Here is a 13,743-nt window from a genome sequence, read left to right on the forward strand (position 1 = left end):
CGCCCTCTGGCGGCAGGTGGGCGCCCGCGCAGCGCATGCTAGTAAACCCGCGGCGCCGCTCGCGGATTGGCTGGCGCGGATTCCAGCTGCTTTCCAAGTTGGAGGCGCCTAGTGAGGGTCGGGGGGCCAGGCCCACGCCCTCCCCACCCAGCCACCTCCCTGTCGACCAACCAGGGCTGGGGTGAGCCAGGCTGCCTTTCGAACTTGGGGGGCTTCTCCTCTTGTCTCCCACTGGTGCTCTGGCTGTGAATCCATCCAGGGGCCAGAATGAAAATCCGATACCAAGGCCGGCAGTACAGGCCGAGGATGGCTTTTCTCCAAAAGGTAACCCTGGTCCCTTACCTGGGCCCTGGGAGGCGGGCGGGGACCACATCTGGGAAGCGTCCGAGGACACGTGGGGCAGGAGTGGAGGGCACCCATTTGGGTCGTTTTGTGCAGCTCGATTTCATTAAGTGACTGGTGTGAGTTGTGATAAAGACAATTCCGTTTAGGTTTGCAAGCTGCCTCCTGGGCCTGGAGACTGAGACAGAGATCCGTAGACTGCAGTTCAGGCGGCCCGCCCCAGCTCTGAGTCACATAAGGTAACCCAGACCGCCACCTACGAATTTAAAGCTCCTGTAAGTTGCCCTTTCTGGATCTGAAGTGTGATATATGAAAGTTAAAAACGTATCTTACACACACATAGATCTCAAAAACGTATCTTACACCACAACCTACTCACAGATGCAAAGGCAGTGGTCATGGTTTTCCATTGCTTGGGGTCCTGGGGCTAGGTTTGAGGTTGAATGTCAGGGTTTCCTTTGCTATAACCTCATTCTGCACCACGTGCTCTCTGTCAGCCAGGCAGCCAATGTGGACTTGGAGGCTGGCATCTGCTGGGCACTGCTCGAGGTACCAGGGACAGAGTGATGAGCAAAACGAGTATGGCTCCTGCCCTCAAAGTCCCTTGAGGCTAAGGGCAGCTTAAGGGTGCCCAGCCTTGGGGGATGTGGGCTGATGGAGGACTGGGTCCACCACAAGGTACCTTAGGGTGCCCCCAGTCAAATATATCTACTTTTTTTTTTTTTTTTTTTTTTTTTGAGACAGAGTCTCACTCTGTCACCCAGGCTGGAGTGCAATGGTGCGATCTTGGCTCACTGCAACCTCCACCTCCCAGGTTCAAGCGATTCTCCTGCCTCAGCCTCCTGAGTAGCTGGGATTACAGGTGTGCACCACCGCACCTGGCTAATTTTTGTATTTTTAGTAGGGCGGGGTTTCACTATGTTGGCCAGGCTGATCTCAAACTCCTGACCTCAAGTGATCCGCCCCTGTCGGCCTCCCAAAGTTCTAGGATTACAGGCATGAGTCACTGCACCTGGCGAAATATATCTACTTTCTAGAGGAGCGAAGCTCCCTCAGCCAGCCAATGGCAGAGCTGCAGGTGAATGACATCAGATGGTGTGGACATCCCACCCAGCATCAGGGACTTACACGGGAAGTGCCTGAGCCTCTCTGCTCAGGGGGTTTTCTCTGGTCATAGGAACATGACTGCCACATATGTGGCCAGAGCGCCAGGGAGTGGATGCCCCCTGGATCAACCTGCAACTGATAGTGAAAAATAGTTGCTTGATAAAAAGTACCAAGCTTCCTCCCTGCCCCCCTGTTCTGAGGGTGTTCTACGCTGTTTCTCCCAGAGGCTCCCAGTAGGGCAGAACTCAGGTGGCCCACAGGGGTTGCTGCTCGTGAATGAGCCCTGTGTTGCCCACCTTACTTTCCCTGTCCCACCTCCCCAGGCACCAGCCGCTTTCTGGGATCAATCTTCCCACCCATGCGAAAGGGTAGTTCAATTATTATTTCCATTTTACAGGTAAGGAAACTGAGGCTGGTAAGGACTAACACTGGAAGAACTGTTGACATGATACAGAAAAACTGGTCTCACTACAATTGTAGAAACATAATTATTTATTTTATTATTATTATTACCATTATTATTATTTGAGGTGAAGTCTGACTCTGTTGCCCAGGCTAGAGTGCAGTGGCGTGATTTCGGCTCACTGCAGCCTTGACCTCCTGGGCTCTAGTGATTCTCCCTTCTCAGCCTCCCAAGTAACTGGGACTACAGGCAGGCACAACCATGCCTGGCTCATTTTTCTTTCTTTTTTTTTTTTTTTTTTGTATTTTTAATAGAGATGGGATTTTGTGCCATGTTGCCCAGGCTGGCCTCAAACTCCTGAACTCATGTGATCTGCCTGCCTCGGCCTCCCAAAGTGCTGCGATTACAGGCATGAGTCACTGTGCCCAGCCAGGAGAAACATAACATTAAGACTGTGGTGAGAGGGAGCTTCCGATTCTACATGAAGAGTGGGAGTAGTCATCTATGAAGAGAGAGCCTTGAAGCTTGGAGGATCCTGAGGCTTCAGCTGGGCAGAGGAAGGAAGACCCTGGCTGCAGAAGCAGACCCTGCCGAAGCACAGCGATGTATGAGTCTGGCGTGTCTGAGGGCATGCTGATTGCTGTTCGCTGAGCATAGAGTACAAGGGGAGTGTGAGGTGGGACAGGCAGGCAGGGATGGATAGGAAAAGTCTATGCCTTACAAAGGTGGTGCTATTTTTCCCCAAGGAGCAGGTGAGTGAAGTGGCCAGATTTACATTCAAACGAGGACTCTAATATAAGCCAGAGGAATGGATGGGATATATTTCCTTCCCTGAGCCAAGAGAATTCACTCAGTGTCTTTCTGTGCTGTCTGCAACTCCAGTCAACTAGGAAATGACAGCTTTTCATGGGATCAGAGGGAGTGGTGCTGGCCAGAAGGCCCTTCTCCTGTGATTGTCAAGGCTTTCACACCTATCTCTCCTGTGATGTCCCAGTCTCAATGCAGCCTTGTGTAGGTATGTCTACCAGCCAAGCTGACGCCAACCAGCCAAGCTGATGCCCACCTCTGATGCCTAGACTTGTTTAAAATGTGGTGGAGGCTGGGCATGGTGGATCATGCCTATAATTCCAGCACTTTGGAAGGCTGAGGCAGGAGGATGGCTGGAGCCCATCAGTTTGAGGCCAGCCTGGGCAACAGAGTGAGACACTGTCTCTAAAAAAAAAAAAAAAAAAAAATTAGCCAGGTTTGGTGGTGCACACCCATAGTCCCAGGTACTCGAGAAGCTGAGGCTGGAGGATTGCTTGAGTCTAGGAGGTCCCGGCTGCAGTGAGCTGTGATTGCACCATTGCACTCCAGTCTGGGTGAAAGAGTGAAACACTGTCTCAAAAATACTTGCGTAGTTTTCTTTTTTTTTTTAATGTGTAGAAGGAGATGAAGAATTCCCCTGTCCAGAGGCTCTGCCTGGGGGTGTTAGCTGGTGACACATAGTAAACTAAACAGTAGGGCTGGGCAACCTGCTGTGGCCTCCAGCACATGCAGGGCTCTTGTTTCAGCCTAGCCTCTCATTTCCTGTGTTCCTGCAGCCCCGACCACCTGGGGCGAGGTGGAAAAAATTTCCATCTGGACTTCTAAAATGCTTTCCTATTTGACTTAAGGAAAACTTGTGGATGTGAGGGTGTTCTTGCAGCAGATGGGGTTCCAGGAAGAGAGTTGAACTTAGATGAGGGCTACAGGAAGGAAGGGTCTTAATAAGGCTTGGGTGGAATTTAGAATTGCTTGTACCATTGGTCATTCCTCCACGTAACAGACATTTATTGGGCATCTACTATGTGTCGGGTATAGTTAGGCACTGTAATAACACAGACTTCAGGACCTTCAGGACACAGTCTCTGTTCTCACGTGACTTGTAGTCTAGTGGTAGGAGATGGCCACGTGTATCAACTCAGTGGCATGGCGCAGGTGCCATGCAGACAGCTGGAGGGTAAAGAAGGTGCTTAAGTGTGGGCCTTTACTTTATCCTGGATGGAATGTCAAGAAAGCATTCTGAAAGATATGGTGGTGATTTCTCTGGGTCTTGACGATGTGAAGCTGTTCTTAGGGCAGATGGGGTGCCAGGAAGAGAGTTGGGACAAAGGTAGAAGAGGAGCGTGAACTTGGCTTGGATCTATTTTGTGTCAGCTGTTGGTCAGAGCCAGATGGTGATGTCCAGTAGGCAATTATGTGTCTGGAGGCAGGGCCTGAAAAACCTGGGAGACACATTAAACGGGTCATTGAGAATGTAATAGAGATGAGAGACGTTTCTGAGGCTGGGTACAGTTAACACGGCATATTAGACTTGGGCATTTGGACTGTGGCTGGCAGTGCTATAGTTGGGATGTGAGTTGCCTACTAAAAAAAAGAGCACAATGATTTGGGGTCACTATTTACATCTCTGCACAGCAAACACATAATTACGATTGTCTTCCAGGAAGCCTGCTCTGGATTATAGGAAAGTTCCAGTCCCCGAAATCTTGTAGAGCGTGACACCCACTTCCTATGAGAAGAAATCGTGACCATGGGATGGATGGAATATTGAGACTATCACTTTCTGATACTTTTAGTGACTGTCTGAGTTCTTTTTTGTTTTTTGTTTTTTGTTTTTTTTTTTTTTTTTTTTTTTGAGGCGGAGTCTCGCTCTGTCGCCCGGACTGGAGTGCAGTGGCCGGATCTCAGCTCACTGCAAACCCCGCCTCCCGGGTTTGCGCCATTCTCCCGCCTCAGCCTCCCGAGTAGCTGGGACTACAGGCGCCCGCCACCTCGCCCGGCTAGTTTTTGTGTTTTTAGTAGAGACGGGGTTTCACTGTGTTAGCCAGGATGGTCTCGATCTCCTGACCTCGTGATCCGCCCGTCTCGGCCTCCCAAAGTGCTGGGATTACAGGCTTGAGCCACCGCGCCCGGCCCTCTGAGTTCTTTAAAATGTTCAATGTCATACCTCACTTAGCTGGAATCTGAGAGGGGCAATGCTAGGCCTGTGATGGGGTCAGAGAGAGTCCAGTGATGACGCTTTTTTTTTTTTTTTTTTTCCCAACGGAGTGAAGCGGTGCGATCTCGGCTCACTGCAACCTCCACCCCTGGGTTCAAGCGATTCTCCTGCCTCAGCCTCCTGAGTAGCTGAGCTTACAGGTGACTGCCACCACACCTGGCTAATTTTTGTATTATTAGTAGAGACGGGGTTTTGCCATGTTGGCCAGGCTGGTCTCGAATGCCTGACCTCAGGTGATCCACCCGCTTTGGCCTCCCAAAGTGCTACGATTATAGATGTGAACCACTGTGCCCGGCCCAGTGATGACCCTTTTGTGCAGCATTTGTTTGAGGCCTCAGGAAATAGTTGTGGAGAAGTCAGGATTCTGGGAGAAGTGGGCAGCTGTGGTCTGGTTAACGGTGACGGGGTGGGGTGGGGAGGTGACGGTATGGGGAAGAACCGGGGGTCTTCAATGTGTCTCACGAAAGGAGATAGCTCAGAAGGGATGCACGCTGGACAGAAGGAGAAGGGGTGGCCTGGAGAAAGACCACAGCTACACCCTTCCTGGGGAGCTTGAATATCAAGGTGGGTTTTCTCCCGTCGTGAGTGGGCACCAAGATCACCTCTTGAAGACCATTCCAGACCCAAGGAGTCAGTCATCTTTTTTGTAGTTTAGATTTATTACCATTTAAGAAGGAATCCCTTAAGTGAATTTATATGGGAAATGGTTAGAGGAAGATTATTCTGTCCCCTAACGGGAAGACTCCCAAAAATGTTCACGACACAGACTCCCCTTTTCCCAGCAAATCCCTCCTTTGTGTAAAGAGACGTCATCGCTGGAAAGCCCCTCTTGATTGTGCTTTTAGAAATAACTCCTGTTAATCTTCTTTGAGGGGTAGTTGCAAATTCTTCAGAGATTGATTTTTTTTTTTAAACACAAAGGGAAAGAAATAGAGTGTCTGTCATTTTTATCAAAGAAGTTTAAATTTCTAACTGGCAAATTAGGTACAACTCCACCATCTGCCATTTAGTTGCTTCTGCCTCACTACTAAGGAGATGGTTATTTCACCTGATGAAGTACTGTATTTATAATCTGAAAAGTTATGACTGAAAGGATGAGGATGCTTTAAGCCCTGTCATCAGAAACTAGCATAACGGAGAGAGAGAGAGAGAGAGAGAGAGTGTGTGTGTGTGTGTGTGTGTGTGTGTGTGTGTGTGTGTTGGGGAGGAGGGGGCCATTGACTGCTGCTGAAAAGAATCACTCCAGCAGCCTTGGCTCCTCAGTCCCCTGGCCATCCCAGGAAGAGCAGGACCACCTCTCAGCATCCCCCAATACAGTCTGGGGTTGTGTCTTTGCTCCCCTCTCTGCTGTTGGCCTCATGGCTGACCCAGTGGCCAGAAACACTGCCAAGCCCTGACACTGCAGAAAGCCAAGGACTGTGGCTCCAAATCAAGCTGAAATGAATAGCTTTTGTTCCAAAACAATTCTGTGAGCCAAGAAAGTGTCCATGCAGATAAAGCTTGCAGTCAGTCTTGCACAAGGAGCCCCAGCCGTGTTTTGCATGCTGTCTGAGTGGCTGGCGCTGTGCCCAGAATGCTGAGTGGTAAGGCCATCCTCAGAGCCTTCCCTGTGCACCTGATCTTGGCCCATTTCTTGAGATTGTGGTTCAGCTGCAAATGCTTGTTTAGCAACAGAAATTGAAATAGGAAATCCCTTTCCTTAGTATTGGCATAAGACATTGTTCCACACTCTTTCCCTCCTTGGGAAGATTGGAGCCTTCTAGCTTCAGGAGCAGGCTGGCTGAGAGGGAGGGGCAATTAGGAGTTTTCTGATTCAGCTCTCTTCTGATATATCCAGGTTAGTCTACACCTCCTTCCTGTCTACCTGGCCATATCATGGGCTCCTTCCCAAGTTCACTTTCTCTAGGAAGCATTCATTGACCATCTGTCTTAGTCCATTATCTGTTGCTATAACAGAATGTTTAAGATGGACTAATTTAAAAAGAAAAGAAGCTTATTTGGCTCACGGTTATGGAGGCTGGGAAAACCAAGGGCATGGTGACAGCTTCTGGTAAGAATTTCTTCTTTTTTTTTTTTTTTTTTTTTTTTGTGACGGAGCCTCGCTCTGTCACCCAGGTGTGCAGGGGCCCGATTTCGGCTCACTGCAAGCTCCGCCTACTGGGTTCATGCCATTGTCCTGCCTCAGCCTCCCTAGTAGCTGGGACTACAGGTGCCCACCACCATGCCTGGCTAATTTTTTGTATTTTTAGTAGAGATGGGGTTTCACCGTGTTAGCCAGGATGGTCTCGACCTCCTGACCTCATGATCCACCCGCCTCGGCCTCCCAAAGTGCTGGGATTACAGGTGTGAGCCACTGTGCCTGGCCCCTGGTAAGGGATTCCATACTGCGTTATAACACGGCAGAAATGTGGAAGGGCAAGTGAGTGCATGCCAAAGAGACCTCAGGGCACTAACTCAGTTCCTTGGAAACGATCTCACTCGCAAACAGCCTTAATCCATTTATGGGGCTCTACCCTTATTACCTAATTCCCTTTCAAAAGGCCCCACCTCTCAATACTGTTATATTAGTGACTAAGTTTCCAACACATGGACTTTTGGGGGACACACTCAAACCCAAAGACGCAGCCTGTGATCACAGTCCCTTTTCAGCTCTTGTGCAATTAGGATCTGTATGATTCACATGAGACACACTTTTATTCTATGCTGTGCATTGATCATCTCTGTCTGTATACTTTATCACCCCAGCTCCCAGAGGACACCAAGTATGCTGTTTATTTGTAGCAGTCATATATAAAAAGTATTCAGTTAAATCTCTCTCTTTGCATTAGGTTGTCTAGCTGAGTTTTTCTTATGTGTCTTTACTGACTGGTCCCTAGAAGGCATATTGTGACAACGATAACTTCTATCACTACCACTCTCACCCTATTGTCACTGTTCCTATATTGCCCATAGGGATTATACAACTGTTTCACATTCATTATTTTCATTTGATCCCAACCACCCATTTAAATAGATAGGGCAGATATTAGATGTTTTTTCCCCTAGTGGATGAAAATACTAAGGTTCAGAGAGGTCAATTAACTGGCCCAGTGTCACACAGCTGACATGATCTATTTTTCAGTTTCACTGAGGCTAGAAAAACTAGTGATCTCATTCAGAGGACGGCTACGTGCATATATGTTAAAAGGACTTTGTGAACTGAGGGCTCATACAGTGCTGCATAGAATTAGGATTAATGGCAGAAAAATAGCTACTGCAAGATTGAAACAGTTCAGTGAAGACAGAGCAGTATGTATGGATGGCTCTGGATTTTACTGATAGGAGCCAAAGAGTTGATTGCATTTGAGGGGCCCTCCAGGTGCAGATGTGTAGCAGGCAGCGGGAGGTGACTCTGAGGAGGGTGGCAAGGACAGTAAATGGGTGAGGAATGACCTTCATTCTTACTGTAGGTCTCCTGTATACCCTGATATTTCCTGTCTCCATTCCTTTGCTTCTCTTGTACCCTCATCTTGGGATGCCTCTCCTCACACCAGAGCTTGAGGCTGTATTTCCAGTTGTCTCCTACACATTTCTGTGTATGTGTTCCAGAGCACGGCACAAACAAGTTTTTCTCTTTCAAAACAGGCTGCTTTCTTTTGTGTTTCCTATTTTAGATACTGACTACCACTATTGGCTTGGCAGAGAGGTAGGAAATCTTGGAATCATGTTCTCTTGCCTTCACCAAATTGTATACATTATCAACTAAGTTTCAAGCACACAAACTTTTGGGGGTCACATTCAAACCACAGGACCATCCCATGATTGCTGTCCATTTTGAGCTGTGCAATTAGGATTGCAGTGTCTAAGTACACGAGACTCACCTAAAGTGCTTCTAGTGACCATATTCTCTTACTTTTCCTCATTGCCTCTGCCTGAACTGTGCTCTCTCCTGCATGATTATTTCCCGCTGATACAGAAAGGTTTACTCCTCCTTTTTCTCTGCTTGACCATACCATAGGTTCCCTTCCAAGTTCACTTCCTCTAGGAAGTATTTCTTGATCATCTGTCTTAGTCCATTTTCTGTTGCTCTAACAGAATATCTGAGACTGGGTAATTTACGAAGAAAATAAGCTTATTTGGCTCACAATTATGGAGGCTGGGAAGTCCAAGGGCATGGTTATAACCAGCTCATTGGTCTTTCATCTCTGCATGCCCTCCTTTTTTGCATCTATAATTTTGCACATCTAAAACCATCTATAATTTTGTAAAACAAGGCAAACTCTGCTGCTCCTCCATGAGAGCTTCCATTTGTCTATGAATGGCATTGAAGACCTGTTGTGTCCTGGATCTATTTGCTCTCCACTGCATACCATGCAGTTTTACCCTTTCATGCCTTTGCATGTGCTTGTTCCTCAGTCTGAAATGCTCCTTTTCTCTGGAGCAGAAGCAACAACTTCTTGCCAAATAGCCCATGTTCTCTGAGTTAGAATGAATGGGCCATGAGCAGAAGTGTTGTGTGGGTTTTCAGGCCGAAGCCTTGAAGGGCAAGTACTAATTCTCCATGTTTTTCTCTCTTCCCCTGCACACTGATGGAGCACATGTGATGGAATGAGAAACTCTAAATGGTAGCAGCCTAGAGAGCTGAGTCAAGATATCAAGGGAGGGCCCTGGACACTGCCCAACTTGATTTAGCATTTTCTTTTCTTTTTTTCTTTTCTTTTTTTTTTTTTTTTGAGACAGAGTCTTGCTCTGTCGCCCAGGCTGGAGTGCAGTGGCATGATCTTGGCTCACTACAAGCTTCGCCTCCCGGGTTCATGCCATTCTCCTGCTTTAGCTTCCTGAGTAGCTGGGACTACAGGTGCCTGCCACCACGCCCGGCTAAGTTTTTGCACTTTTAGTAGAGACGGGGTTTCACCGTGTTAGCCAGGATGGTCTCGATCTCCTGACCTCATGATCCACCTGCCTCGGCCTCCCAAAGTGCTGGGATTAAAGGCGTGAGCCACCGCGCCTGGCCGACTTATCATTTTCTTAAGAGAGAGAAACCCTTGTTGGGTTAAACCTGTGTTACCACAGCATAATCTAAATTATCCTGAGTAATACATTCTTATTTTCTGCCAGTTAAAAATCTTTATCTTTTAAGTATCAGCTTAAATACTCTTTCTTTAAAAGCCTTCCAGAACCAACCCACCCCTAGCCAGAACTGATATCTTTTCTTTATACTTTCACAGCCTGTGTAACTTACATCTATTTGACACTTAATGCCTAGTATTGTGGTTGGTCATGTAGAATTAGTGACACAATGAGTAAGAGTATGAATTCCAAAGCCAGACTGACTGGTTCACATATCAGCTCTGTCATTTACCAGCAGTAGGACTTTCGATGAGTTACTTAGACTTCCAGAACTTGGGTTCACATTTGTCCTTCCAGAACCTACCAGAGTGTCTGACACAATAATTATATTAAATATGTCAGTAATGATGTTAAACAATACCTCCTTCTTTTTTGTCTTGCAGGTTGAACCATCAGTATAAAACATGCAGAACCAAAGATGGCGACCAAAATCCAAAGCCAGAGGGTCCTGGAAATCAGAGGGTCTTACAGCATAACAGGTAGTACAGGCCATGGCTTAGGCTAGGCATGGAACAGACTGCAGTTCTCTCCTACAAATCAATCTAGACTGGATGGACAGAACTCCGAGGGAGGAAAGAAAAATGAATCTGATGTTACTTCTTGAGACCACATTTTCTGAAGTCACCATTTTTATGTATCTATCAACTCATCATTTTTATGTATATATCAATATGACTTTATGATCTTAATTTTTCCTACTAATGTGATGAATTACCTTGATTGATTTTAGAATATTAATTCACTTTTGTATTCCCGGAATAAATCCTAGATAGATGCTTGATTTTTTCTAATTCCTTAGCAAAAATGCTAATATTTTATTTAGCATTTTGCATCTATATTCACAAGTGAGAATTTTTTTCCTCTCCTGACACCAACCAATTCTCTAACACAAACTGAGTGTCCTACAATTCAATTCAATTCTGACACTAACTACCCAGAGTTAGCATTAGCCTCCACAGATTGAAGGCCTCAGTCCCACAGGACTGTCCTAATCAGACCCCAGTTGCAAGTCCCGGGCCACCCATACTTCTGGGCAACTGGTTATAATTTGGGGGTTCTTATGACCACCTCCCACAGGCTTGACAATTTGCTAGAATGATTAGTGGAATGCAAGAAAGTGCTTAATTAATATTACTGGTTTATTACAAAGGATACAATTCAGGAAGAGCCAAATGGAAGCGATGCATGGAGCAAGGCAAGGGAGAATGAGCCCAGAGCTTTCCTGCCCTCTTCGGGCACGCCACTCTCCCAGCATTTTGCTGTGCACCAACCTGGAAGCTCTCTGAACCCCATCATTTAGAGGTTTTAATGGAAGTTTCATTACATAAGCATTTTTTTTTTTTTTTTTTTTTTTTTTTTTTTTTGGGACGCAGTCTTACTCTGTTACCCAGGCTGGAGTGCAGTGGCACCATCTCGGCTCACTGCAACCTCCACCTCCTGGGTTCAAGCAATTCTCCTGCCTCAGCCTCCCGAGTAGTTGAGACTACAGGTGGACACCACCATGCCCAGCTAATTTTTGCATTTTTAGTAGAGATGGGGTTTCACCATGTTGGCCAGGCTGGTCTTGAATTCCTGACCTCAAGTGATCCGCCTGCCTTGGCTTCCCGAAGTGCTGGGATTACAGGTGTGAGCCCTACATAGCCATGATTGATTGAATCATTGAACATTGGTGATTACTTCAATCTCCAGCCCTTTGTCCCTCTCCCCTCCCCAGAAGTCAGTGGGTGGGGATAAAAGTTCCAACCCTCTAATCATGCCTAGTTCTCCTTTTTTTTTTTTTTTTTTAAATTATTTATTTTTCTTGGCATGCAAAATAAGAGCTATTGTCTAGGTCTTTCTGGTGACCCCTTCATCCCAAACTACCTAGAAGCCTCTAGCCACTAGTCATTTCATTAGTATACAGAAGACACTCTTGCCTCTGTGGAGATTTCAGGAGTTTTGGGAGCCATGTGCAAGGAATCAGGAACAAAACCCAAATATTTATTTTTTCTCATACCACAATGATTGACGTTGGTCTGTAATTTTTTCTTCTTGTAATATCCTAGTCCAGTTTTTCTATCAAGGTTATGGCCACATAAAAGGAGTTGGGAAGTACACTCTGTTTTTCTATTCTTTGGTAGAGTTTGTGCAAGTTTATGCAAGATTGGTATTATTCTTTTTTTTTTAGAGACAGGGTCTCACTCTGTCACCCAGACTGGAGTGGCAGTGATGCCATCACAGCTCATTCACTATAAACTTGAACTCCTGGGCTCAAGCAATCCTCCCACCTAAGCCTCCTAAATACCTGGGACTACAGGTGCATGCTGCCATGCCCTGCTAATTTTTAAATTTTTTGTAGAGGCGGTGCCTCACTATACTGTCCAGGTTGCTCTTGAACTCCTAGACTCAAGTGATTCTCCTACCTCAGCCTCCCAAAGTGCTGGGAGTATAGGTGTGAGCCACCACGTGCAGCCCATGATATTATTCTTTAAATATTTGGAAGAATTAACTGATGAAGTCATCTCGGGTTTGGAATTTTCTTTGTGAGAAGCTCTTGAATAGATTCCATTTTATTTATTAGATATTGGCTATTCAGATTTTTTTTTTTTTTTTTTTTTTTTTTTTTTTTTTTTTTGAGACGGAGTCTCGCTCTGTCACCCAGGCTGGAGTGCAGTGGCCGGATCTCAGCTCACTGCAAGCTCCGCCTCCCGGGTTCACGCCATTCTCCTGTCTCAGCCTTCCCGAGTAGCTGGGACTACAGGCGCCGCCACGTCGCCCAGCTAGTTTTTTGTAGTTTTTAGTAGAGACGGGGTTTCACCGTGTTAGCCAGGATGGTCTCGATCTCCTGACCTCGTGATCCGCCCGTCTCGGCCTCCCAAAGTGCTGGGATTACAGGCTTGAGCCACCGCGCCCGGCCTCAGATTTTATTTTTTTACGTGGGCTTTGGAAAGTTGTATTTTTCGAGGAATTTGTCTAGTCTATCCAAGTCGTCAATATTTGGGTGTGAAGACAATAATATTCTCTTATCTTTGTTATATTTGTGGGATACTCCTTTCTAATATTGAAAATTTATCTTTCTTGTTTCTGTTGATCAGTATTGTTTGGAGTCTATCAATATAAACAATATTTTCAAATAACCAACTTTTGATTTGGTTGATTTTTTTCCATTGTATATGTGTTTTCTATTTCTTTTCTTTCTTTCCTTTTTTTTTTTTTTTTTTAGACGGAGTCTTGTTCTGTCGCCCAGGCTGGAGTGCAGTGGCATGATCTCAGCTCACTGCAAGCTCTGCCTCTTCAGCCTCAGCCTCCTGAGTAGCTGGGATTACAGGCGCCCGCCACCATGCCTAGCTAATTTTTTTGTACTTTTAGTAGAGACGGGGTGTCACCGTGTTAGCCAGGATGGTCTCGATCTCCTGACCTCGTGATCGGCCCGCCTCAGCTTCCCAAAGTGCTGGGATTATAGGCGTTGAGCCACTGCACCCGGCAGATTTGTTTTCTATTGCACTGATTTATAATCTTTATTACTTACTTCTATTTTCCTTAGATATAACTGACTGTTCTTTTGTTCTTAAACTAAAAAAATAAATCATTGACTTTCAGCCTTTGCATTTTTCTAATATATAAATTTTTAAGGTTACAAATAGCTCTCTAGTCCCTACATTAGCTGCATCCTATGAGTTTTTAGAAGTTTTATGGGGTCACATTCAGTTCAAAATATTTGCTAATATCTGTCTGGATTTCTTCTTTAATCTATGAGTTATTTAGAAATTTCCAGGCAGTG

General features: G+C 46.1%; 1 long non-coding RNA gene across 1 annotated transcript; it reads left to right on the forward strand.

Moving 5' to 3' along the window:
• LOC104675435 lies at positions 1-10,746 on the forward strand. Its single transcript, XR_749776.2, has 3 exons — positions 1-324; positions 492-581; positions 10,367-10,746. It is a non-coding gene; the product is annotated as an uncharacterized LOC104675435 (long non-coding RNA).
• The last annotated feature ends 2,997 nt before the right edge of the window (positions 10,747-13,743 follow it).

This window comes from Rhinopithecus roxellana, chromosome 19 (genome assembly GCF_007565055.1).
Source record: "Rhinopithecus roxellana isolate Shanxi Qingling chromosome 19, ASM756505v1, whole genome shotgun sequence".
Taxonomy (NCBI): Eukaryota; Metazoa; Chordata; class Mammalia; order Primates; family Cercopithecidae; genus Rhinopithecus; species Rhinopithecus roxellana.